The sequence below is a fragment of the Rhodnius prolixus genome, unplaced genomic scaffold, assembly GCF_049639745.1.
Source record: "Rhodnius prolixus isolate KJV_2025 unplaced genomic scaffold, Rpr scaffold_6, whole genome shotgun sequence".
Taxonomy (NCBI): Eukaryota; Metazoa; Arthropoda; class Insecta; order Hemiptera; family Reduviidae; genus Rhodnius; species Rhodnius prolixus.
The window spans coordinates 36,308,606-36,335,226 of NW_027411634.1; the positions used below are offsets into that span (position 1 = coordinate 36,308,606).

General features: G+C 30.7%; 2 long non-coding RNA genes across 2 annotated transcripts; one reads left to right on the forward strand and one right to left on the reverse strand.

Moving 5' to 3' along the window:
- Positions 1 to 4,111: 4,111 nt before the first annotated feature.
- LOC141460056 (uncharacterized) lies at positions 4,112 to 24,370 on the reverse strand. The gene is made up of 7 exons (XR_012461697.1): positions 24,280 to 24,370; positions 24,124 to 24,209; positions 22,836 to 22,936; positions 8,461 to 8,615; positions 8,299 to 8,364; positions 7,340 to 7,431; positions 4,112 to 6,165 (listed from the first exon to the last, which is right to left on the reverse strand). It is a non-coding gene; the product is annotated as an uncharacterized lncRNA (long non-coding RNA).
- LOC141460057 (uncharacterized) lies at positions 24,369 to 26,036 on the forward strand. The gene is made up of 3 exons (XR_012461698.1): positions 24,369 to 24,849; positions 24,939 to 25,055; positions 25,881 to 26,036. It is a non-coding gene; the product is annotated as an uncharacterized lncRNA (long non-coding RNA).
- The last annotated feature ends 585 nt before the right edge of the window (positions 26,037 to 26,621 follow it).

Here is a 26,621-nt window from a genome sequence, read left to right on the forward strand (position 1 = left end):
TCAACAATTATTCATTTCTCAATTGTAATTTAATTTTACTTACAGTAAAATACTGGAATAATTATCTGTCCTAAAAGTATGCAATACTTATTTATTTTATATTACATAACATATATATAACATTGTGAGAAGAACAGCTACATTGAGAGTGTGATTGAAGAAAACTATATTATTTTCTATAAAGCCAGATAATTATTACCTATTATTATAAACGTTTGACTACTACATAAAGTAACAATTACTTTAATCGAAGAATGAACTTAAACAGACGATTTTTATTAAAAATAAAATAATCGAAATCATTGATGTATGTTGGTGTAAGCATTTTTTTAAAAAAGTTTTTAAATTTTGTAGCCTCGTAATTTTTTTTATTTTTTATAACGTTTTCTTTTTAACCTGTAATTAATAGTTTGATTATTATAGATTAATAGATATTACAGTCAATCTACAGTGCTACTTGAACAAATTTTTTGTAGATGAAAATGGCCAGCATAAGGTTCTGTGACATCTAATAAATTCTAAAAAATGTGAAGGAAAAGTTAATGCAGCAAAATTACTTAAATTATATCAACTAAGCTTGAATGAAATGTTGGGTACTTGCTGATTTGTGTACCTTTTGGCGTTTAATCAACCCTTATACTTAACTTTTTAAACTGTAAGTTTTTGTTAAGGAGATTTTTGTACCTTTTGGATAGATTTTCATTTTTGTCTATTTTGCTAAGTTACATATCTGCTTTACTGTTTTTTTTAAATTTGGAATAAGCAATTCTAACATTATAACCTGATAAGGTGTTAAGTAGGAACCGTAACTACCACTGGAGAGATCTTTTTAAAGAATGATTATAGTTGCGGTCCCCAAACCATCCTCAATAACAATTTTTTTGAGAAAGCCTTTTTATATAAAATAGGAAGGTATTTGTACGTAAAAAGCAAATTTAAACTGCGATTTCAGACCTTCCTTTTAAGAGGAGTAAGAAAAATAAACGGGCGATTACAGTACTTCTCCCTAAAAGGCAAAGAGGCAAAGATTTTGAATCGAACGACAATTCATTAATGTAAATAGGTTCACCCATTGATAATGTTAACGATTTCAGTACTTCCTCTTAGTAGGTGTAAGAGCATGATGGCACTTCACAGCCATGTAGAGGAGCTTTAATCACTTCTTCGTGCTAAATTTTATCAAAATCGGACAAAGCGTTATAGAAATATTGGTAATAATAATTTTAGAAGCGGCCTTACTTGGGTGGGGCAAACTCCCCTCCATATGAGGCGTAGCGACGAGACTTTTAAAGTGCAAATCTGTACAAAATTTCGATTCGAATGACACTTCATTCATGAAAATCAGTTTACTTGTCGATAATTTGAAACGATTGCTATACTTCCCCTTAACTAGTGTAAGAGCAGATCGCCGCTTTAATGTTACGTAGGGGAGCCCTAACTCTATCATCCTACCAAATTTTATTAAAATCGGGCTAAGATTTACAGAGTAATTAGTAATAATAATTTTGGAAGGGGCCTTACATAAAGGGGGCTAACTCCTCTCTAATTCGGTGTACAGCGTCGAGACCCCCAAAAGGCACATCTACATAAAATTCCGAATCGAATGTCACCTCATTCATGAAAATCGGTTCTCGCGTTTAGGCGCTACGTAGTTTACAAAAAAGGTAACAACAACAAGAAGAAGAAGAAGAAGAAGAACAACAACAACAACAATTTCTGAAAATGCCGTTTTTGCTCATTTTCGGCAACTTTTTTCTCAAAATCTATTAGGTCTGGGGGGTTGCAAAAAAATTACAGTTATAAAGGAGGGTTTGCCCTATATTTTAAAGAAAATTTGGGAATTTTATCTTTTATAGAAAAAGAGAAAAAAATTGTCAAAGTTGGGTGTTTTTTAACGTTACGCTTTTTCGTGCACTTTTTGACGATCAATCCTTATACAACTGTCCTACCGGACAGTTTTAATATGCGTTGTAGTTTTATTTTTTATATGTGACTAAACTATATGTGACTAAGCCGGTCCCAAGCCCAGGTGAGAAAGGATGAGGGGTCCGTCGGAGTTACTTATGTTTCAGGATCTAAAGGCTAACTATACGCAGAGCCAGGAGAGGGAGGATATATTCATAAATGTTTATGCTGTGTAAATATGTTATTGTTTGCAACCCTCTATAAAATTATAAATAAATCTATCCAAAAGGTACAAAAATCTCCTTAACAAAAACTTAGTTTAAAATGTTAAGTATAAGGGTTGATTAAACGCCAAAATGCACACAAATCAGCAGGTAACCAACATTTCATTCATACTTCATTGATATTATATTATTTAAGTAATTTTACTGCATTAACTTTTTATTAAATTTTTTAGAATTTATTAGATGTCGCAGACCCTTATGCTGGCCACTTCATTTATAATATTTTTTTGTTATAATTATGATAAATCACTTTTATAACATATGTACATGCATGTTAAAGTAGAAAAAGACAAAGTTAGAGTAGGGTACTGTCTTGAATTCGTCTTACCGAAATATTCGTGCGCAGAAATAACACACAGTTATAACAAGTAGATTATTCAACAACAATTATTGATTTCTCAATTGTAATTTACTTTGGTCCCCCTAATTTTACTTGTAAAATACTGGAATAATTAGCTGTCCTAAAAATATGAATGAAATGGCCAGCATAAGGGTCTGCGACATCTAATAAATTCTAAAAAATTTAATAAAAAGTTAATGCAGTAAAATTACTTAAATAATATCAATGAAGTATGAATGAAATGTTGGTTACCTGCTGATTTGTGTGCATTTTGGCATTTAATCAACCCTTATACTTAACATTTTAAACTGTAAGTTTTTGTTAAGGAGATCTTAGTAAGAGTTTCAGCCCAAAAAAGGGATATATTTTCTTTAATAGGAAAATTTTGACCATTTTAGTCATAAAAATCTACAAAAACCAATCTATTGATTACCATTTAAAACAATCTGATATGAACTCTCACTGGACTTTCTGTTTTACTTCAATTTTTCTTTAAATTTAGAATTTGTTTTTTTTTTAAAAAAGAAAAGCTTTATTTTAAGAAAAATCTTCGGTCCAGTCAGAGAAGGGGATACAAGGAAGCTTGATTGTTAGAAGATCAAGAGCTCTTAGCTGAAGAAGGGTCTAGCATTTTCTAAGAATAGTTGAAAAAAAAAACTAATCCCCAGCAAGGTAATTATTGATCAGTTGGGTGGAGCGAAGAAGAGGAAACAAGCTCCCTTAAGATGTCTTAGTGATGTCGAAAAAGATTTAAAGGAGCCAGATGTAAGAAGAAGAAAATCAAATCAATTTAGAGGCCCTTTCGATTGAATTATTTTAAAATCAACCACACACACACACACACACACACACTGCAGTCAGCAAGAGTAATGCGCGACAGAAGCATTGTAAGTAGAAGTTAATAATTTCTGCACTCAAATAATAACATCAACCTCTGATGATGAATGTTATTCCAAAAACAGCCAGAAACGAGAAAGTAACGTACGTGCTATGATAAAATCAAGCAAATTAAAAATAATCTTATCATAAAAATCTTGCAATAACTACCAAATCATTACCAGTTGAGTTGCATAATATTAGAAGTCATGTTTACAATTTATCTTTACAGGAGTAAATATATTAATAACTAACCAAATAAATTACTATAGTTAAGTTAATGTAAAAATGCTATAAAGAGAATATTTAATTTGATTAGAAGGTAATGACCTCACAGGTGTACCAAATGATCTAGTTAGGGAAGACCTTGAATTCAAATTGAGACTAGTCCAAAGTAGATTTCATGACTTCTTTTTTTTTCTAAATTTAGGGCATTCAACTTTTGATACAATCGAGGGCAATGATTTTTTGCAAAGTGCCAGATTGTAAAGTACAAGACTTTTTATTTATTTTGAATATCTGTAAGCAGTGTATCCTTGAACAATTTACAAAATAACTAGTTTTAAACCGCGAATTCAAATTCTGAATTACTTGGAGAAAAAAATATTGTTTGTGAAAGGGTTGTGAATGTTAATCGCTAACTGGATAAAATTAACATGTCCAAAAATACAAATTTTCCAGTAGAACAAAAATCAAACTGATCAACCGCTTCATCGAAAAAGTTATATTATTGAAAAATAAAAATTTCTTGATTCAAAATAGGTTTCTTTACTAATTTCAATTTTGGAAGTACATCCGCCCGCGCTGGATAATACAGCTGATTTTCTCCGTCGTAGCATGCAAGGATTCATTCAATGGATTCAGTAAGTGCAGTAAGAAACGGAAACGTAGTTAAATTCTCTACACCAAACCCATATCATTTTCTACTTTGAACACTATCAACTTAAACAATCAAAACCAGTGGTTTGTGGATGAAAAAAAGTTTGTGAAGAAAAATGATGCCCAGCGTTTTATGTAACACTGAAGATGGGCATTTCCAGTTGGTTCCCGAAGAGCATGCTATCAAATCTGAACGCTTTTAAAAGCACAATTGGAAGATTTTGTCCTGGCTGAAAAATACCTGAATTTAAGTAAGAAAACTAAGTTTGTGAACCAAGTGTGTTCATTTTTAATGCAGCATTTATGCGTGCATTAATTATCGATAAATTGCAGTGAAACTTAAAATACTTAGTCTAGTTGTTCTAATAGAAATTAAAAAAAAAAAATAGGTCATAAGAACAAACTTATTTTCTACCATTAGATCATATCAATATAATAAATATACTACATTCTCAAAGACCTTGATATTAAATTTTTTGCAATCAATAATAGTCGGTAATTTCGTACAAGTATAAATTTAAGACACATTCAGCATTTAAATGCCGTTTCTATTTAAATAGTCACTTGACAATCATTATTACACTTAAATAATTAAAACTATAATTGCGTGTTCAAATGTTACGTAATAAGATAGCCGATCAAGTGACTGCACTTTTGACGCTATGGTAATATGGTGACGACCTTATTTGTTTAATCACCTCTAATCAAAAATAATCACGGGTCATCAATTTTGTTAAAATGATTGATATTACATTTCTTTCAAAGTTTCTACGATTAAGTTCAAATCATATAGAATATCAATAAATGATTCAAATTTAAGCTTCTTGTTGAACATGTTTTTGAAACCCAACTCAATATTCCCTAAGAAACAGTTTCAAAATCCAAGTGATTTCCAAATTCTTAGCCTACAAGTTTGTTATGTGTCAGTTAACGTTGCTCTATGTAGTTTTAATGTTATGGTTGTCTGTGGGATCTATACAAAGTATGTACAAAAGTTATGGCAAAAAGTTCAGATCAATCAGGTTTTGGAGCCGTAAAGCTCTAAGGAAAGCTTGAAAGGACAACAAGCTTTTAGGCCAAAATCAGCTATCCTGTAATGCCACTTACTAAATCGCTTTTTCAGTTTTTTTTCTGGAATTTCCACAAAAACTATTACGATAGTATTAAATAATATTGTAAATTTTATAAATTAGAATAGTATTTATTAAATAAACTGATACGTAAATTATGGAACAAGAACCAATAAACCCTCTGGGCGTTAGGAGGCTCTAAGGTAAAACCCTATTTATTCAGGGATCCCCGAGAGTACACTTCCAGTAATTACAGAAAATCGAAAATCACCAGGAAGCAGTAGTTTTTCTTAAGAAAGTCACGAAAAAGTGCCCCACTTTTCAACTTACTCCATTGTCGGTAATAATAACATAATAATTATAAAATCATAAAAATAGATTCACAAAACATAAACTATTATTACACAATCTCTACAGTGTTAGAGTGTTAGTTATTTACCTATTTACACTCCTTTAAACTGTTCATAAACATATTTAATATTGTTTCATATTGTAATTACAATAATTATGTATGTACATAATCTTGGCCCAGTTTCCTTTTTTTATAGTTCTTATTTATGTAATTTAAGTCAATTTTAAGAACTTATTATAGATAAGAAAGAAACTACCATAAGATCAAATCAAGTACAGCGATGATATCTAATTGTCAACGATGAAAACAATAAATTACTTTCTGTTACTAAACCAGTAAGGACTCCAGTTTATGGGATTCTTCCGAACGTACCGAACATCAACCAATATCTTCAATGAAAAATACTCCGTTCCACTACTTTTTTATGCGACATGACAATACATTCCGACCTTCAGAAACCTAAAAACAAAAAACCAAAAAAACAGTAAGAGAAGAAACTGCCAACAACTTAAATTTTAGATATAGAATTTTCTTTTAAGTTTTCTTTTATTATTGAGAAAATGAAAAGAACTACTTTTAATTTAATTCTTTTCTCTAAGATAAGAAATACTAGCTGGAAAATACAATGTTTTTCCCTATAGAAAATTCAAATAACAATTTTTTTTTTCCAAATTAATATTTTCTTCAAATTATTTCCTATTATTAACTAAGATGTCTGATAAATTTACCAAGATGTTTTTTTTTTGCTGATAAATTTTTGTTTATTAAAAATCAAAATTCCAAGATCGACAGATATTTATTTCCACATTTTAAGGAGATTCGGTTGACAAAGAACGTTAGTAATTTTTTTTTTATGAACATTAGAGCCACATCAAGGACGTTTTTTTTTAATAGTTTACTTATTGAATTAAATTTTATCGTAATCATCAGATAGTATTTAATATATTCATTTGAATTACAATTATTCAAGATTTAAATCTGAACATAAATAACGATTAAAATTATCGATATTTTTTTCGACTCAGTTTTAAGAAACAATCATTTTATAAAACCTCAGTTGTCTTTTTTCCAAAACTTAGAGAAGGGATTCTCCCTAAGAGGGCGGTTCATCTCGTAGCTTTTCTGTTACAGTCTACTTTCGAATTGTCTTTTGAGAGATATCGCTTACAGCTGCTTGGATTGTTTAGGTCACAGTATTGATTGCACGATTAAGACTGAGTACTTGGATCGAACTATCTACAACCTTCTAGCATTCAGGACCGCGGCTCACCCTTTCAAATAATAAAATCAATAAATAATAAAAGAAACTGCAATGCTAACATTAAGAGGGCGTTAGAAAGTCCAGATACGAATTCAGAATTCTAAAACATATATACTAGTTATTATGTTATCCTACGCGATTGACTTACATTAAAATTGAACTTTTGGTAAGAGTCAGCATAGTAGGCGTTGTTGTAAAAATATTTACAAATGGTGTTTAAGATTTTGTAATATCGTTTAACAATGCCGATAAATACATAAATTTACATATCAGCATCATCGTCACCTATGACTACGAAATATTAAAGAATATATACGTATATTAATATTAAAAAAGCTATATTAAATATTATAAATATTAAAAAATACGCACACTCCCACGATTTTTCCTTGCTGCAATAGAGGACTTCAAAACGGATATTTCCCGGAAATACTCCATTTTCAAAATTTGACATGATCCTGATACTAGAAAAAGAAAGAGAACATTAAACAAATTAATATCAATTAATTTTAATATCAATAAGTTTCAAATATATTTGAATAAATTAAATTTACAAAGGCACAATGGGAAATTAAGCTGTAGAAAAAAAGTCTCTTTCCTTATTGTGTGTCCGATAATTGCAAAGGTATCAGATTTTCGTTAATCTGGCCTTGTGGCTCCCTATAAGGGTCAAGGCACAACATGTGCGAGGATAAGGAGATCCGCCTAGGTGGTTCCAGTTCCGGTGACCTGAGAAGAGAATGCTTAAAAACGGCTAGTGGAAGATCCTTGGACATTATCAAGAGACGAGGTTTTTTCCTACCATAACTGTAGGAATTGTCACGATAAGCCTGATTTCTGCTCAGTGATCCTGTACAGACTGAGTTCTGTAATTGCCGGCGTTGTAATTATTAGGTTCCAAAACTCTCACTACATAGGCAGAAGTGCAGAAGATAAATTTGCCGTCCTGACAAAACTCTAGCATTCAGCGATTAGTAACAGGACTTGACTCTTTACAAAAGCTTCTTTTCTTAAATATTATGGATTCAGAAACAGTAAGCTCTGCCAGAGTTTTCAATAATGTCTTCTAAGATAAAGGTCTTTTGCAAGTTTAAGAAGCGAACAGATTGCTTTTATCTATCTTCTCAGTAGCTGAATTCAAAATTCTGGATGGCAGAATCCGCACCAGATGTTTTTCTGAACTGAACTACCTGTTTCCTTCTCTGAGCCTGATTTTTTTTTTTCAAATTAATCATAATAATCATTAAATAAAAAAAATTAAATATAAAAAAAATTAAAACAAGTTTTAATACTTCCTATTAGTAAAAGTATATCATGGAGGCATTGCATACCGCAAGTTTTAGTTATTCAATATGCAGTGTAAAAATGGTCGTTGCCACCGCCTTAGGAATCACTTCCTGTTTGGACAAAAAAAAAATATTATAAGTGCGATGGCCCACAAATACATCGTGAGATTGTAATACAATTACATCAACATCTTGAAAAGAACGCACATTCCACGCCCTGGTCATTAGCAATCTCCTTCTTTCTCTCTCCTGCGTTACGCTATGTCTACTTGTCCCTCTCGAACGTGATTGCATCTGAAACCAGATAGTTCTCTCTTTCTCGTGTCCTGCACTCCGATACTCCGCTAACACACACATATAACCTGCATTAAAAAACTTAATATTAGGTTGAGTATTAAATTATCTTCCGTCTCTTTTATGTAACTACATTACTTATTTCTATTTTTTTTTTTTTTTTTATAAAAGGTAAAACGTTGTATGCAGATATTCACTTTGTAACATGCATTTTAGTAGAAAAGGGAGCGGCCTGCAATTCTGTGCCAAATGCAACACCAATGATGTCATTTTTAAAAAACGCTTAATGAAGCTTATCTATTATACTGGCATTACACTATAGTTTTGTCTTCGCCCCCTCACAAAACTAGAAAAACCTAAAATCTTATTTTTTTTTTTTGTTTCCTGGTTTTAACAAGTTTTATTCTTGTAATTATATAATTGTAAATAAAGGTATGAAGTTAATGTACCATACCATATAATTTTTTAACTTATTCTACTTTCACTTGTTTGAATAAGTATTTTGAAAAGGTTTCAAAATTTTAAAGACTACTTTAACCAGCAAACAACAATAACTAATACTGCTCAGTAACCAATAGCAGTTCGCATGTTAACATTTAATAAAATCAGTGAGGCAAAATGTATTTTCTACTAAAGTCAGATAAAACCATGGGTAATACAAAATTATACTTTAAAAAAGATGCAAATATTGAATCTTGATGATTCAGGAATTGAATCATAGTCCTTTTTGAGAGATACAACCAGAAGATAATTCCATTTATGCCTCTTCTTAGCAAAATCAGTTACTGCTTGCAGGATTGCAATTGCACAAGTGTAACAAAGAAATAGTTTTGCTCCATTCCAATTTGAGGCTCCCAGATAGTTAAATATGAAATCTTGAGATAATGCTAAGCGGAAATTTACCTCTAACGAAATATTTAGTTTAACTACAAGGGAAAGTATCAAATTGGTCTTTGAAAGGACTGCGAATTAGGTCTTTAAAAAAATACGCATTCTCAATTTTGACTTCACATAATTAGAAATTATGCAAGTTTTTTTTTTAAATTAATAAAATGCTAGATTTTACTTGATAATTTCAAACTAAGTATGTTTCTCAATATTCAAAGTGCATTATTTAGTTAAACTGCATTATCAGTATAATTACATTTTTGCAATTACTACATAAAGAGTAATTCACATGAAACTGCACACAAAAATTTTTAATCAGATTTAAAAACTAATTACAAATGCAACAAACTGCAACTGGCTATATTGATTTCTGCTGGTTACGCAATTAAATACACTTAGGTACAATCTAAAATATTATGTGTTCTACATATTTCTATATGTTCTTTTCATCAACTCTAATATTATTGGCCTATTATTATAGATTTGGTGACAAACTTAAATTAAACAAAGATTCCTCTTTTTACTTCCTGTTTGCACTGTAAACTAGTAATAGTAATAGTAATTTACTAGTTTACTAATGCAAACAAGAAAACAGTTTGTAGAGTATACAATTTCAGTACAATAATTGAGAATAATTATATAATAATTTTCTGAAAGTATATGAAGCGATTGGTTCCCGTAATTGGGCCAGAAATTAAGGAAGTATTTTCTGATTTCTTTAATTTCTGTCAGTTAAACTGATTCAGGTCTTCCATAACATGGATATGTTAAAGATGGCCCAGAAATGTTGGAAATATGTTTTCGCAGTTTGTGGACAATATCTTTGATTTATTTTCCCCCCACCGTGGCACGCATATTTATTGCTTAGAAACATAAGTTTTACACCAAACTGCTTAATCTACCTCTGATAATGGATGTAAGTTTGAAACCGTTCAGGGATACAATAAATATGCGTGCAACAATGGATAAAATCAAAGAAGTTGCCAGCAATATTTACTTTACCCTCATCTACCAAAAAAGAACCCACTTCAAAGTATCTACTACAATTTGTAGATTTTGTAGAATGCCATTTTTCGTAATCTCAAAAAGTAAAAAAATTAGGAAATCCGATCGGTTAAGTTAAAGTCGAGCCCTCTGATTGGACCAAATCGAAATGTAAAATGTTTAGCTTCCTGAGAGAATTTTACAAACACACACACACACACACACACACACACACATAGAGATTATTTCCTGTAACCCATTTTTTCGAATTCAGAGCACGTCATATTTTCCAAGAAAATTTATATTCGAAAATTTGGCATTTATGGCAAATTTTGTTATCTAGTATTTTGACTCCCTCTCTCTTATTTTCATGACAAAGCTGTATTTATGAAAAGATAATTAACTAATTTTTTCTTTATGGGTCATTCCATGTCAAATCAACACAAAAAAAGACCGTTTTTGACCTCACCATCTCGGATTTTCTTGAAATTAGGCACATGTGTACTATTGGTATAGACTTGGAAAAATATGAAATTTTACTGTGATATGTCAACTGGTTTATGAGTTACAGGGCTGTAAAGTTGCCAAAAATGGGCTGAAAAACAGGGAACCCCGTGTTTTTGAACTACTGTAGAAGCTTTCCTAATTGAGCTAAAGACTTGGGATTGATGTCATTTTATAGCATATACAATGCCCTTTCCTGTGATATGCGACACCATATGGGTTAGGATAAATAAAGTTTGTTAAATTTAAATTTAAAATTTAAATTTTAAATTTTTTAAAAAGTACATATTTTAAAATTTTAAAATTAATTCTATGAATAGCTAGTAGTGTTATGAATTACTGGGCAAAATATTAATTTGGGACAACAATGGCTTCATTGTTAAAAAAATTTAAGACTAAAGCTCCTTTTCATGGAAAATATATTTTAATAAAATTAAAGTGATAAATAAATTGAAAATAGTAATAATGAATCAATGAATCATAATTAATATTTATTAAGATTTAAAATATTGAAATCATTTTTAGAAATAATAATTATGATTACAGTAATTATTCATATTAATTATAATATATTATTTTAATGAAATTATGCAGTTAAGCAAATTATACAAAAATAATTCCATTCAATATCTTTGTTCAAGAACAGTCTTCTTTGGCTGAGATAACAGCCTCTTTAAGTTGGTTTAAGTTGGCAAAGGGCCTTGTGATGGCATAGGGGGTTCGGTAAAGAGACTGGCAGCTCGTGCCAGTTTGCAACGACGCTACGGAAATCAAATCCAAACTTCACAACATTTTGAGTGGGCAGTAGAAAACATCACCAACATAGACTTTGCATATTCAACCCAGAAGACTATGTTGAATCTGAGTGTTTTTTAAAAAATCGGTTTGCTCAAGCATTGGCTATTAAAGGAACACAGCAATACCATGCTTTCATTCCCAGAAGTAAATCCAAAATATTGGTTAAAAACTTTTCTATGAACTCAGAAGCTTGCGAAATGGAAGTTTCAAAATTCCCTGATAAACTAAAATTAGCCGACATATCAGGTTATATCAGTGTAGTCTATAAAGAAACTGGTGGCTTGGATATGTTTTAGAGAAAAATGAAGAACTTGATGAAGTAAAAGTAACTTTTCTTCATCCAGCTGGACCCTCTAAATCATCTCGCATCCAAGAAATGCCGATATTCTTTGGGTCTCAGTAGTGGATGTTTGGATAAAAATTGATCCTGTGACTCTGACTGGAAGAACTTACATATGTCCTACTAGAAAGTGATGCATGTCAAGCAAATGACGCCTTTTCAAGCTTAAAATAATAAAGAGATTCTATTACTTAACAGTATGTTTTACTTTGGACTTATTAGTGGAATTATTATTAGCATTATTGTATTAACATGAATTCAGAGTTGAATTAATCGGATTGGAGCTTTAGTCTTAATTTTTTTTAACAATGAAGCCATTGTCGTCCCAAATTAATATTTTGCCCAGTGATTCATAACACTACTAGCTATTCATAGAATTAATTTTAAAATTTTAAAATATGTACTTTTTAAAAAATTTAAAATTTAAATTTTAAATTTAAATTTAACAAACTTTATTTATCCTAACCCATATGGTGTCGCATATCACAGGAAAGGGCATTGTATATGCTATAAAATGACAACAATCCCAAGTCTTTAGCTCAATTAGGAAAGCTTCTACAGTAGTTCAAAAACACGGGGTTCCCTGTTTTTCAGCCCATTTTTGGCAACTTTACAGCCCTGTAACTCATAAACCAGTTGACATATCACAGTAAAATTTCATAATTTTCCAAGTCTATACCAACAGTACACATGTGCCAAATTTCAAGAAAATCCGAGATGGTGAGGTTCAGACCCCGTGTTGATTTGACATGGAATGACCCTTATGTTAAATAGGCTACACAAAATCTTTACAAGATCATTTTCTAAATAAAGGTTCTTTAGAATTTAATCATAAATAAGGTGTTTTTTTATAAGAAATTTGAACAGTCATTCCGTTCAAGGAGAATGAGAATACATACGAGACAAAATTACAGATGAAATCGACACCGAACTGTCAATCATTCAAGATAACTGTGATTTGCTTACTGTTTAACTGATGATGAAAGATTCTGTTATTTATCTAATAAATATTGGGGTAGGGTTTCTCATTTTGGAGTGTTGAAGGTTATTCTATGCAGTAGAAATGCAGTTTATTAATCATTATTGAAAGTTTATTTTGTTTTCGACTTCAATTTATGTTAAGTGATTTGTGTTTATTTGTGCTTTATGGAAATCTTAATTTACCACAGTAGAAAAGTATTGCGTTAGTGTCTAATTTCAACATGGAGTTTTTTTTTTTTTTTAATTCCTGAAAGATCCATAATGAGTAAAAGTAAAGGGGATTATCCCTAAAATGAAAAGTTACAGGAAGTTTATATTTCTATTTGGTTTATCGATCAAAATAACTGAACTGGAGGTACCACTTTACCAAATTGTTAATGAAGGAATATTGTTGATTACTACTTCTATGTTCTATTCTTTGAATCACCACTTCCCGATCTCCTGGATAAGTTCCGTTCCCCTTATGGTCCCCAAAAGAAGAAAACCTACTTCCTACAGTCTTGCTTCTTTATTTTTATTAGCCCACTACTAATCCTGAGCGAAATCTATCAAAAGCTGCAACCTTGTTGCAGAATTATGCCCAACCTTGAATAACAAAAAAATAATACAATAACCACGAAAAATCATTTTTGGTTTTTACAATGGCGATTTCAGACCCATTGGGTTGTAGACGTTACCTTTACCTCTTTTAAGTTGGGACAGTACTGTTCTTTGGTCTTCCCAGTTGTAGGCTCAAGCCTTCGACAAGGTTTGGCCCACTTCTTCATAACAAATTCATTAGCTAATCCTTCTTCGCAGCTTACGAAACAGATAGATATTTCCTTGTATTTAAAGAGACGCTCTTTCCAAATTACCCTCTATTTGCTTGCTCAGTTTATAGGGGTTTATAGATCCTGTATCAGATCTTATCAGCTGATATTTCCAGACATCCTTTAAACAGACCAACAATTTACATTTTACTGATGAAACAAGTTATATTTTCTTCCATTCAGAACCTTTAATTCCCTTTCGTACCCTAAAAGAATATCTTAAAATACTAAAGAATTTTGTCAGAAAAAAAGCAGTTTAATACAAAAATAAAGGCACAAATTCAAATCTACTGAAAGACAAACACTAATTTAGAACAATTTGTAAAAACCTCTCTTTTCTTGTAATTAAGTGATTACAAAACTGATAAATCCGGGGAAACTTGAAATCAAAATTTTACCAAACTTCCTAATACTTCTTAGGGATTAGCTATGAGGTTAGCATACTGGACTCCCACGCGGAGGTCCCGGGTTCGAATCCAGCAGCTGACCCTTAGATTTTCTCTTCCTAGGAGCTTCTTACAGCTCACTGTCCGGTGATGGACAGTGTTGTCTGTAACGAGAGAACACTGTCCGGAGGCCGGCAGTGCACTGGAAAAAGCTCCGAGCGCTAATGACCTCAGCTGTTGATGCGCCAAAAAAAAAAAAAAAAAAAAAATACTTTTTTACCCAACAAACTTAAAAAACTAACAAATAAACAAACTTTAATTCTTTCAAATTTCTAATTCAACAAATAATGTTTTTTTTAGGTATATTGTAATAAAAAAATTTAATCAATAAAAAAATTACTAAAATAAAAGCAAATATTTATTGTGACCAGTAGAGTTACCAGAGACGACAATATCAGCGTAGTTTTGCGGGTTGCATAAGTGTAAGGAGTTTTTTTTTATTATTCTTTTCTAAAATCATTATTTGAGAGTGTTACTTAATTGTAGAGTTAGTTTGACGTAACTTAAAACTTTTTTTTTTTTTTAATTACTATAAAACTTGCTAAGATAGAACAGTAAGCGTCAAGTCCTACTTTAACTGTATTGTATAATTTCATCCAGAGAAATTAATATCATCTAATAATAGGAAACATAAGACAACAACAAAAAAAACAGCCCCTAATCTAGATTTCTTGAATCTTAAAACCGGTTTTTATTAAGTCTTACGATTAAAACGGAGCATTCAACTTTGTTACGCATTGTTTGTGATAAAAAAAAAAAAAAAAAAACTAAATGGTAAACTGGGTTTCGTTGTATTAAATTAATACATATATACGGATATATTACGTACACATAAATCGTCCGCGGGATTCCCCTCTCCCAGTTATACCAAGTACAGAGTGAAAGTGGTAACAAACCGGTCCATGGGTCACAGATCCCAGTGTGCATTTTTATGTAAAAAAAAATAAAAATAGAAATACATATTTCCCCCCCCCCCCACTACAATCGTTAAGTAAATAATGATGTCATTATTATACTTAAACCTTCTCAACAAAAACTTGAAAAATTTAAAATTCAAGTACAAGAATTAAATGATTAAACGACAAAAGGCACACAAATCAAGCAAGTACCTAACATTTTCATTCATACTTCATAATTTGCGAAACGTTAGTAAAAGCTTATATGTTTCATTCAAATTTTTATAACAATTTAAGTAATTTTACTGCATTAAAATTGATGTGCTTTAGAGGAAGGCCTTCAATTGAACTGTCCTGGAACCATGCTCCAAACAAAAGTTAGAGAAAAACATGAGCACAATGAAGTTTATTAAAAATATTTATAGCTACTTTGTGGGAGAAGGAAGCCCTTTTGTAAAGAGGTACTTCCGTTTGAAAAACTTTGATAGTAAAATTAATTACTGGTGAGATCAAAAGGAAATAAACAGTTTTATCCCATCACAATTGTTCGTCTTTGTGACATTACATAAACACAAACAGCATTTCCGTAAAATACTTCTTTTTTTTTCTCAATCAGAGATATTTCCGGTGATTTGGAAGAGCACAATATACTTCCTTTAACTAGTAAGAGAAAGTACAAAGAAAATAAATTGTGACATATTTTGACATAAAATTCAATAAAAAAAAAATAATACTTAAATCATTAACCTAATTACATAAAATTCCCTAAATCTTGAACTTCAATAACTGGTGTAATATAAAGATTTCTTAATTTAATTTGTAATTAATAATGACATTGCCAAGTACCGTAAATGCAGTAATTCCCATCATTACCATGCAATAGGCAGAAAATGTGTATTTGAAATTTTATAAAATGTAGGACAATATGTTGTTAGTGAATATATTTGCATGTATGTTCACATTATCTTGTGGGAATGTCTGCTTAATGTACTTTGTGTTAGAAAATACGGATTTCATTATTTTAAAAAAAGGAAATATACAACTTCCATTAATTCGTAACTATAAAAATAGATAAAAATTAACAATTAAAATGAAGTTCTATAATTAAGAAAAAAAATATACGTAATAAAAAAAAATATATGTGCATGTATTTTGGATAATAGTTGTCAGTGTAGTACGCCCCATGCTTCTCGACAGACAAAATAGCTTTAGAAAAGCTGTCAGTTTTTAAATCAATGTTGATTTAGAAATTAATTTGTAATTACCCATGCAGATCTACGCGTGACTCATGCTAGGAAGGCTAGTCTAGGGTGTAACACTACACTCTCAACAATTCCAAAAAAAAAAATCATCGCATAACCCTCCAAAATAAGGTATAGGCCCCCAAAAAGGGGATTCAGGCATCTTTCCTTTCCACACAATTAATTAATCCGTTAAGACGACATTTCCAAACTAACTTTGGGCTGGCATCCCGATAGCCACTGTCGAAGTTTAATTGAACAGAAAATTGCAAATTTAGCTCCCCTTACTTAGAAAAACTAGGTTATTAAAAAACATCTTTACTTCTATATGTGATTACTAGATATCTTTAGATTTCCAAATTTCATGCAAGTTTTAATAGCCATTAGTTGATAAAGTTAATAATATCAGTGATTGTGAAATAGATCAAACACTTAAATAACCAAAATAGGTAATAAGAACTATTAACCATTCTAGTAAAACGACTATAGAATACTTCAATTACCACTCAGTAAATTTGTGGTTAAAAAAAAAAAAGAATAAAACTATAAAAACAAATTTAATAAAATATACCTACACTAGCACACCACTTAGTTAATTTTCTGAATTACCATAATTTTCGTTTTATTTCATATTCAAAATAAGGTCATAAGGACATCAGGAAGTACGTAATTCTAACCACAAATTATGATTTAAGAAAGAAGGCAAAAAAAAAAGAAGTTTAGTGTAGTGCCTTTCAAAATATGTAACACTTTTTTCAAATATAAAGTTGTATTTAATAAGATGAGAAAGAGAATGGATTAGCTCAGTGGTTAGAGTACTGGACTCGAAACCCGATTTCCATTTTCTCTGCCTAGGAGCTTCTTACTGCTCAGTGTCCGGTGATAGACAGGTTGTCTGTATCTAGAGAACACAGTCCAATGGCCACTAGTGCGCTAAAAATAGCTTCAGGCATCAATGACCTCAGACGGTGGCGCGCCTTAAATAACAAATTAAAATAAAAAAAAAGGTTCAGGAACAATCACACGAATTTCTTTGACTGCAATCTTAGATTGTTCCATAAAAATATTATCTCATTAAAAAAAAAAAGTCCAAAAAGTACCCATCGGGTTTTTTATCTGTGAAAACTCACTAAAGCATGTATGAGAATGAGATCACTTGGATAGACGAGCAATCTGAAGTGGCCATGTGAGGGAGAGATAAAAAATAATCAGCAAGTAACTTAATCTCAATTCTGCAGAAAAATAAGTTATAGTAGAAAACAGTCTTGAGATGATTTTTCCTGGCCAGGAAGTCTTATGATGGCAAAGACGGAGGGAAAGAGTCCATCAGGGAATCCAAGAAGAAGTCCAGAAAGGGAGAGTCGAGCAGCTGCTAGGCACAGAATATCTGGAAACATCTCAGTACGGGACTTAACAGTTCTCAGAGAACTAGAGAAAGAAAGACTTTGGAAAAGAGTAAAAATCAGTTAGAAAAAATGTCGACCTAAATAAAGGAATATTAACGTTCACATAGGCGGATGTAACGTTGAAACGTAATTCACTTATTACTAAAACGGAAATGTTTTTAGTTATAAACAGGTTAGACAAAAAAAAAAAAGCCCCTCAAACTAGTTTTTAGAATTGATTGGTGTAATTCAATTACCGAAACTTATTGGCCAACAGGTTATGAAACTTCACATCTAATAAAGAAAGTCAACAAACAGTTTTTTTTTAAAAGAGTAAAAGAGTTCAAAGAGGAAGAGCACGATTGAAGAAGGATTTATCATAGGTTGTTGTCTTGTAATGGTAAGGAATACAAAGGTCAGAAGGACGATAGTGGGTATGACGGGAATGCATAGAGGATTTGTATTGAGAAATTGAAGGTTGTATTCGGCGGAAATCAGGGTAGAGCAAGTTTAACGCCACGTACGACTGGGGAAGATAAATGTGGAAAACAGTTAGTGAAACGTTCAGAGGATCCCCATAAGTGAAACGCTTAGAGGAACCCCATAAACCAGAGCCCAAAGTTGGGGGAAAAAATCAGAGAGGAGACAAGCAGTTGGCGTCTATTTTGGCGAAGTAGGTGTAAGTTGAGTTAATGGTGGGGACCCAATCTAAATATAAAGCTTCAGCTTCTGGCAGTATTTAGTTTTTGAGATGTTTGGTTCACACCTGGAAATAAAAGTGAAGTCGAAATCGTTACAAAAAAGTTGATTACTACCTCTCATGAAGGATGAAAATCTGAATTCAATCAGAACCAACAAGCTGGGGATGATGCTCCGATGACTGACACACCGTCATCTCAGAAATTGCATATCATTAGAATGAGCTTTCGTCTCCAGAATGAATTTCTTACTTAAGCGAACGCATGGTACATAAAATTTTTCAAAAAGAAAAGGTTTTTTATTGCGTAAATTACCGGATTAGTAGTACATCATTCTTATTTTTCATTTCTTTTATGGCACCTCAGCCACTTCCATAAATATACAATAATTTAATGGTAAATTTTAAACGTTAATTCATCATGAAAAACTCAAAAGATTTTACTTAAATCTTTAACCTTTGCTCTTCCCTTCTTCAAAGATTTGCAACGAGTAATAAAACTACTAAGTCATTAAACTTTATTTCTTTTTCAATCAAATTGCTAATCATAAAATTTTTTAGAGACGAAATTAATTAAAAAAACAAAACAAAATATGGATTTTACTAGTGACCTAGTGTGGAAATTAACTACATTGAAAAAAGTAATTGATTTTCTTTGATTATAATCAAAATAATTTAAATGATCTTTAAGCGCGAACTCAATGAAATATATTCATCAGTTATTCAGATTTTAGGACCTCTTATTTTTCCAGCATCATAGAAATACTCAACATTCAGAGAGGATAAAAAAAAAATCAAGATGCAACAGGACTTCCAAAAACATTGCATTCTAGAAGCTGCACATAACCATAGCTTCCCAACAATTTGACTGACAATTCATTAATGACCCAGGGCAGTGGGAGGTGAATACTTTTTCACTTGAATGTTAATTGCTGTTAAAAACAATGATCGAGAGAGAGAACAACAATATTGTCCTTTATTATAAAGAATATATTTAATGATCGTTTCACACATTCTTAAAATTTGTATAATTATTTGATTATAATTAGTAGATTGATACTCTTCGTAATTGATTCTCTTTGGTGACTTTCCGTGTTAACTGTTTGCGTGTTTTGTGTAATTATCCTAATATTATTACTATTGTCTTTTTAGATTTTTAATTAGGTAACAATTTCTAACAAGGAATGAACAGGAAATCAGCAGTAGCGGTCATAAAAAAAAGAATAAATAAAATAACATAAATAAATAACAATAGTAAAATAGAATAAATTATTGCAATATTATTTCTATATATTAGTCCATAGAATTGTTGTTCTTGTTGACCAATGCATAATGCACTATATAACATCCCCATATGCGGGGACTTATGTAACTTAGCAATACTCAAGAATAACTTATTTAGCAAGTCCGGGTACGATATGATCAACTGTTGGGATCCGCAACAATGTTCACAATATCACTTCAAGACGACTCTCTAACCTATAATACATTAGAGTTAACTATGTGATTATACCATACAAAAACAGCTCAAGCAATCCATCTGGGAGGAATACATTAGAAAATTAAACTGGCAAACATGAAAAGTAAAAAAAGTATTTTTCTAAAATTTAAGTAGTCTTATTCATCTACGTAATAAAACAATAATATGTCAATACCAATCAAAATAACAATCAAACCCAAAAAGTCGGGACCCTAACAATAAACGAATTGTTTTAATTTGCTATCTTAAAAGTTCTTCTTTCTGCATATTAAAATTTTAAAAAAATAGAATGTAGATATTATAAGTAGATTCCTAGATAAGAATGATTACAATCTTTCAGTTCATTCTGAAGAGAAAAAAAAAATTAAAGTCATTAATTGTGTTGAATTTTCTTACTTAGGAGGATAGTTTGATAATAAGTACTCAGATTTGGACAGAATTTAACAAAAGGCTCTTCAAAATGACTGACAAATTTTGGGATTTCTTCCAAAGCCTATAGTAGGAGTAGATGAAATCAAAACTTTTGCAACTACATAGATCAAAAACGTTTAGCTGCAGTAATAAAGACAATTCTTAATTACAATTGCAGGAAGTGAAGGAATTTTCTGAAATGTTCCCCGAGAGAGAGAGAGAGGAGAGAGGTGAACGAACTAATCCCAATTAAAAATCACAAACTTGAAAAGTTCAGCGTTGCCAATTGAACATTCCATGTTTTCGTTTTGCTTATTAAAAATGGAATTCCCACGTCGCTTTTTTTTTAACCATAAAATATATGTGAAATGTAATTATATTTACCTTGACCTAGTAAAAAATTAAATTAAACATGAAATAATTTCACAAGTTATTGTTCTGAACAATTTCCGATTAATTTCTTACTTATTACAGAGTGAGATTATCATTTGTGAAAATCAATAAACTTGTTTACAATATTTGTTCTAGTAAGATTACTAAACGATGAGAAAGATGTGGTGAGATTGCCTTTAAGAAAAGGTGGGTTAACGATGGAGCCGTCCGGTTCATAATTTTTTTTGTTATCAATACAGATTTTGCTCAAAGTAGTTCAATAGAGTATTCTTTTTTCCAAAGGTACGTTTTTGCAACATTGAAGTACAAAGTTGAATCTGAATGGAATTATTTTATCTATTGTTGCGATATCAATCGAATTCCTGAGATTATGTGATACTTCTAGCACTAACAACGATGAAGAAAACTGCATCGATTTATAAAGAGAAAAATGTAATATTTCACCTTGCACAATGTATCTTGATGTTGGCGATTTTATCAATGTAGGAAACTTACATTAAATATGATTATAACTTCCTTTAAAAAATTATTGGACCGATAATATTGCAAGATCTCTGTGCACACCCACACAGCCATTCACCAATCACCTTCAATCATGCATAACCAGAAATTTGTTCTCTTTCCAAGATCGTGAGAAGAAAAAGTTGCGATTGTGTTTAATTTTCGTAAGTTGAATTTGTACCGAAAATAACGAATGGTTTAAGATCCTAATTTGTAAGAAACAGTTATTTCTCTTATAAAAAGGAAATAGACGTCTACAGAATGCATCTTCAGGTACGTGTATAGCATTGAAATCAACTAAATTTTAGTACAAATTCTGTTTCAAAAACATTTACTAACCTAAACTGCTGTAAAAGAGTGGAAGTCGTGTGGGTGTTCACTCCAGATTTTGAAAACAATTTGCAATTTCCTTCGAAAAGGCTAGTATTATTTCTTTCAATAGTTTCTAACTCTATTTAATTTAAAATTAATATATTTATCGAAATCTTGTAGCCGTCTACAATTTAAAACCAAATCAAAAGTCGAGTCGCGCCTCAAATGCCCAGTAAAATTCAAAAAAATATTAGAAATCTCTAAATTTGAAGTGGCACTTCCTAATAAACCTTTTGCGAAAGTTTCGAAAACTACCAATACTTCATTGTGGCCTATAATTATATAGCTGTAGACAAATTTTAATTAATTGGTACTTTGAGGCAGAGTGTATAAGTTTTAGAGCAAAATTTGAGGACGGGCGGACGTTCGGCAACAATGTGGGCAATCCAATGAGTGGATCCGATTCAACTCCACTCCCCCAGCAAAGGTTATTGAAAGAAAGAGGAGGAAATGGCCTTTTACATCCCAGTTGATTGCGAAGAAATTGTTAGTTTGCGATATGAGAACATTTTGCACTTTAAATCCGGAGCTGAAGATGCCACAAAAACGACTAGAGCGGAAAAACCATGAACCTTAACGAAAAGTAGGTCTCTCCGACAAACTCTGAAAAGTGTCAGCACAATAAGCCTCTTTCGGCTGCGTTACCTAGTCCACATCACCCAATCAAAGCATCTGTAACATCAACATCCGAACAAAATCTAACACATCTTCTGTTTAGTAATTTTAACCTACCCAAAAATACCTAATTAATAAGATACTATTTTCAAACAAGAGAGAGAGAGAGAAAGGTGATTTAAAACGGAAATGGATTATAAGTAAACAGGAACCAATCCAACCAAAATTATATTCCATCATAACTGCACTTTTCGGTTATATAGTGTAAATAATACTAATCAGTATGCATCCTCACTCATGGTATTAAATATAAAGTAGCTGATCAATACTTATTGATAATGATTAATCATTAAATGATCATAAATTCAGCGACTTAATTGCCTCATTCATTCATATTCTAAGAAGTTGGATTTTTCAATTCACACTTATTTAATACGTGATCTATATCTGAATTTAAGAGTTAAAACAAATTATTTCTACAGTAAAATTAATCAATTAAACAATCTAGATTGATTAATAAATAATGCAATAAAGAAAAAATATTAACCTCAACATTAACTAATTGTTGCATTATTCCCTCAAATTACTCCTGGTCATTCAATTAAATCAATGGAGTAAAAGTAAACTCAATCAAGCCTGGTTACTAACCTAGAACAAAATTTAATAGTTAATTGATTGGAAATAACGCCTATTAAGATTAACATTGTTAAATCAGTAATAAAAATGTTCTTTGTAGAACAAATAAACAAGTGGGAAAAACACACGTTCTTCACTTTCAGATATTCTGTAAGTTGTAAGTGAATAATTTTCTGCAAATTCTTGATTTAAGCAATAACATTATACAGTTTATAAAGAGAAAAATATATAAAAATGGTACTTAACTTCAGATGAAAGCCAAATACTCCTTTCCACAAGAATAGTCCAAAAATCAATTTTCACATTCTTAAAATTAATACTAGCTACCTTGTAAATAAATATATCAGTCACAGTTTGAAGTTATGTAATCAAAACCAATGTGTAATTATTGTTAATTAAGTGCAAGTCCGGCGCATGTAGTCTCTAGATTGGCAATATGGTAATAAGTAATATAAAAAAAGACACATTTTCACCAAATAACTTCTCTTTTTATCAGGATTTTAAATCACTCAACTCTCGTGAATATTTTATGTGATTAGAACGTTCATCACTTTAAAATCGTACTTATCACCATCCTTTCCAAATACTGCCCTCTGAGATAGACCGTTTCAAATAAAAGTTGTACCTCGGCCTGAAATAAAACGTTCCCTCAAGGGCACACTCAGAGGGCACCTGAAGAAGCGGGTGCCTGGAACCGATGGCACCTACAGATTTTGATGGGAGATGAAAGAATATCCAATACAGCTCCTAACTGTCTGTGATGCTAATATTTAAGGAAGAGGCGGACTGCTGAGGTGCTGGAGTAATTCGTACTCTTTCTGGAACCCTCTCAGATCCTGGAATTTCACCCATATCTAAAGTACTATACTGTAGTGCTCGCTGAGCCTCAGGAAAGGAGGTCACAATAGCACTTAAAAGTTGCAGTCCACTGTCACATCCCAGTAAAAAAAAAAAAAAAAATGTAGACGTACAAATATTGAACAGACTTTTGGTTAAACTTTATAGAGATCTGAAAGATAGGTTGTACAAAATGTATTTACTTCATCGTTTCACACAAAGAAGAGCATAAATTTGAGCAATGTAGGTTTTTCACTAACAGTAGCCAATAAACATTCTGTAAAAAAATCCTTAATGACAAATATTAGATTAATACTTCGAAAATTGGCTCCAAGAAAATCTGTGAAAGATTTCATACTTACTTAACTTTAATAACCTCACAATGGCGTAATGAGCATTAAATTAGAAAAGTTCATTCGAGAAGTAGATTTAGGTAAAAAATGTAGATCTTAAACAAAATATTTAAAAGTTAAGTTATAACAGTTTATAATTTGAACTCTATATTAAAAAGAACTTACAAAAAAACCCGTTTCTCACAACTTCTTTAGAATTTTTTTGTAGAATCTGACTTACAAAAGATGGTGGGGCATTATCACTTCATAATCAGATGTTTGCTATCCTTTAGGTTAATGAAGTGTTACAATTTTAACAATGTAATTACATATACTTATCTTTGCAAGCGTACTTACTGTAGTGTACTTCTGTAACTTTTGCTAAGTGAATTACAATTTGATCAATAGATATTTGGATTTATTAACTTTTAATACAAGTTTTATGTTATTAAAGGATTTTACGACGGGACAAGAATCAAGAAGTTCATTACACTGTAATTGGTTATATTGAATACTAGTTTTCTGGAAAGATAATGTTTGATCATTGAAAAGCTTTTTATGCGAATGGACCAAAATCAGTTTTATTTAACTTTTTTTCTTACCTTTAATGTTGAAGGTTAGAATTAAGCCTCCATCAAAGTGTTGTGTTGAAAAATATGTCACAAAATATTTGGATTTTGTTCAATCTCCTTATCACTACAGTAAAATTCTCCGATCTGTAATTAAAAATTACAACTATTAGAGGAAGCTAAAAAAGTGAGTTATCATTTTCGATGAGAAAAGTCTATGCTAAATTTCTTGAAATATTTATTTATTTGTTAAGGAATTAACGTTTTTTGCGTTAGATTTTAGGATATGTTTTTAAGAACTATTTATTAAATTGAAGATTAAAACTTAAGTCTAGAAATTTTCAATAGAATAGCAACAGCATTCTGGTTGAAACTCGAGTTAAAAAATAAAAAGTATGTATTGAAATATTTTAATACAAGGCATGTTAAGGTTAGATTTTGTAATCATAATTGATACCTAAATTAAACAATGAATTAAGTAGAGTGCTAAAAGTGGCATGTTTTACCCTGTGTTTATATTACTTAAAATTATAAGATTATGCTACTTAATTCATAACGTTTTATGCAGTTAAAATTTATGCTTAAAAAAGTACTAAAAATTTCTCTATCTAAACGTAAAATACAAAGATCTATTGGCTATATTTGCTAATTGTTCAAATATTAACGTTAAAAAATTTCCATTATAATTCCAGTTTAAGATATGAGGAGTATAATCTTCCATATTGTGAGTAGTCATCCAGCATCTTAAATTTTCCAGGTTCCTTTTTGGAATTAATTCATCATTAAACATAATAAATGTTTGAGAATTGTAATTCTTATTGTTAACAGTCTAGCTTAACTTATATTACTTTAACTCACATAATTTACCTTAAAATTATTAATAAAATGAACTTACATATCAAAGTTGAACTCAAGTACAAGAGCTAATAGATATGGACTGTACTCCAGAAGCCCATTAAAGAATTCATTTTTCATTCTGTTTATACAAAAAGTTATTTTTTAATGTATTTTATTTTTCATAAAAAAGCTCAATTAAGAGATATATTCATTTTCTAATTTCATACTTATTATTTTTTTCAAAAATTTGTGAAAATAAAAATTTGCAAATGCAAAGGCAGATATAATTTTAATTACTTAATTGAATTTTTTTAATCAATTGCTTTTAAGAGAAATAATGTCTTATAGCTACTAATTATTATGTTACTTTGTTTATTCCAGAAATTGGTCCATTTCCAGATCGCCATCTTTTTTCTCAGCCTTTTGAGCAGCATCCTTCAAATTTGAAATAAGTGTTAAGCGTGATCATTAGTTTTAATACAAAATTATTTAAGACAGTTTTTGTAAATTTAGAAATAAAATTTAAGCATTAATTTAGTATTTGTGAAAAACTTTCCTGGATTCGTATCTGATGAACATTTTAATGGGTATGTAAATTTTTTTGTAATTAATGTGACCTTCAATTATGAATTACTTAGCACTTTTTCCCTCTTGATTAAAATATTACCATATTATTGTATTCTTATTTCGATTTGATCTTTCAAGAGTTTAATACTGGTTTTGGATCAACTCTCAAATGTCTGTAAAAAATAAAAGTATTCTCACTGAACATTTGTTCTGGAAATTATTGATTTTAATTTTTAGGTGCAGTGGTGCCTTTTTACAAAAAAAAAAGTATGTACAGTTCATTTACATTTATTAACAAAATTAGTTTTATGATTTTTTTTTTTTTTAAATTAAATTCTGAAGGTTTAAATTTCAATGATTATGTTGTTTGTTACTTAAAAATGGAGGAAGATGCGATAAAAAGGTCCTCCAATAAAGCCATCCTAGAAGACAAAGAATTTTTTGAAAAAGTGGGCAGTAGACTGGAAAAAAATGAAAAGTTGTTTACCTAAATCATTATTTGGCTTAAACAGATTAAAAAAAAAAAAATGTAGTCATTATGTTTTCAGTGAGTTC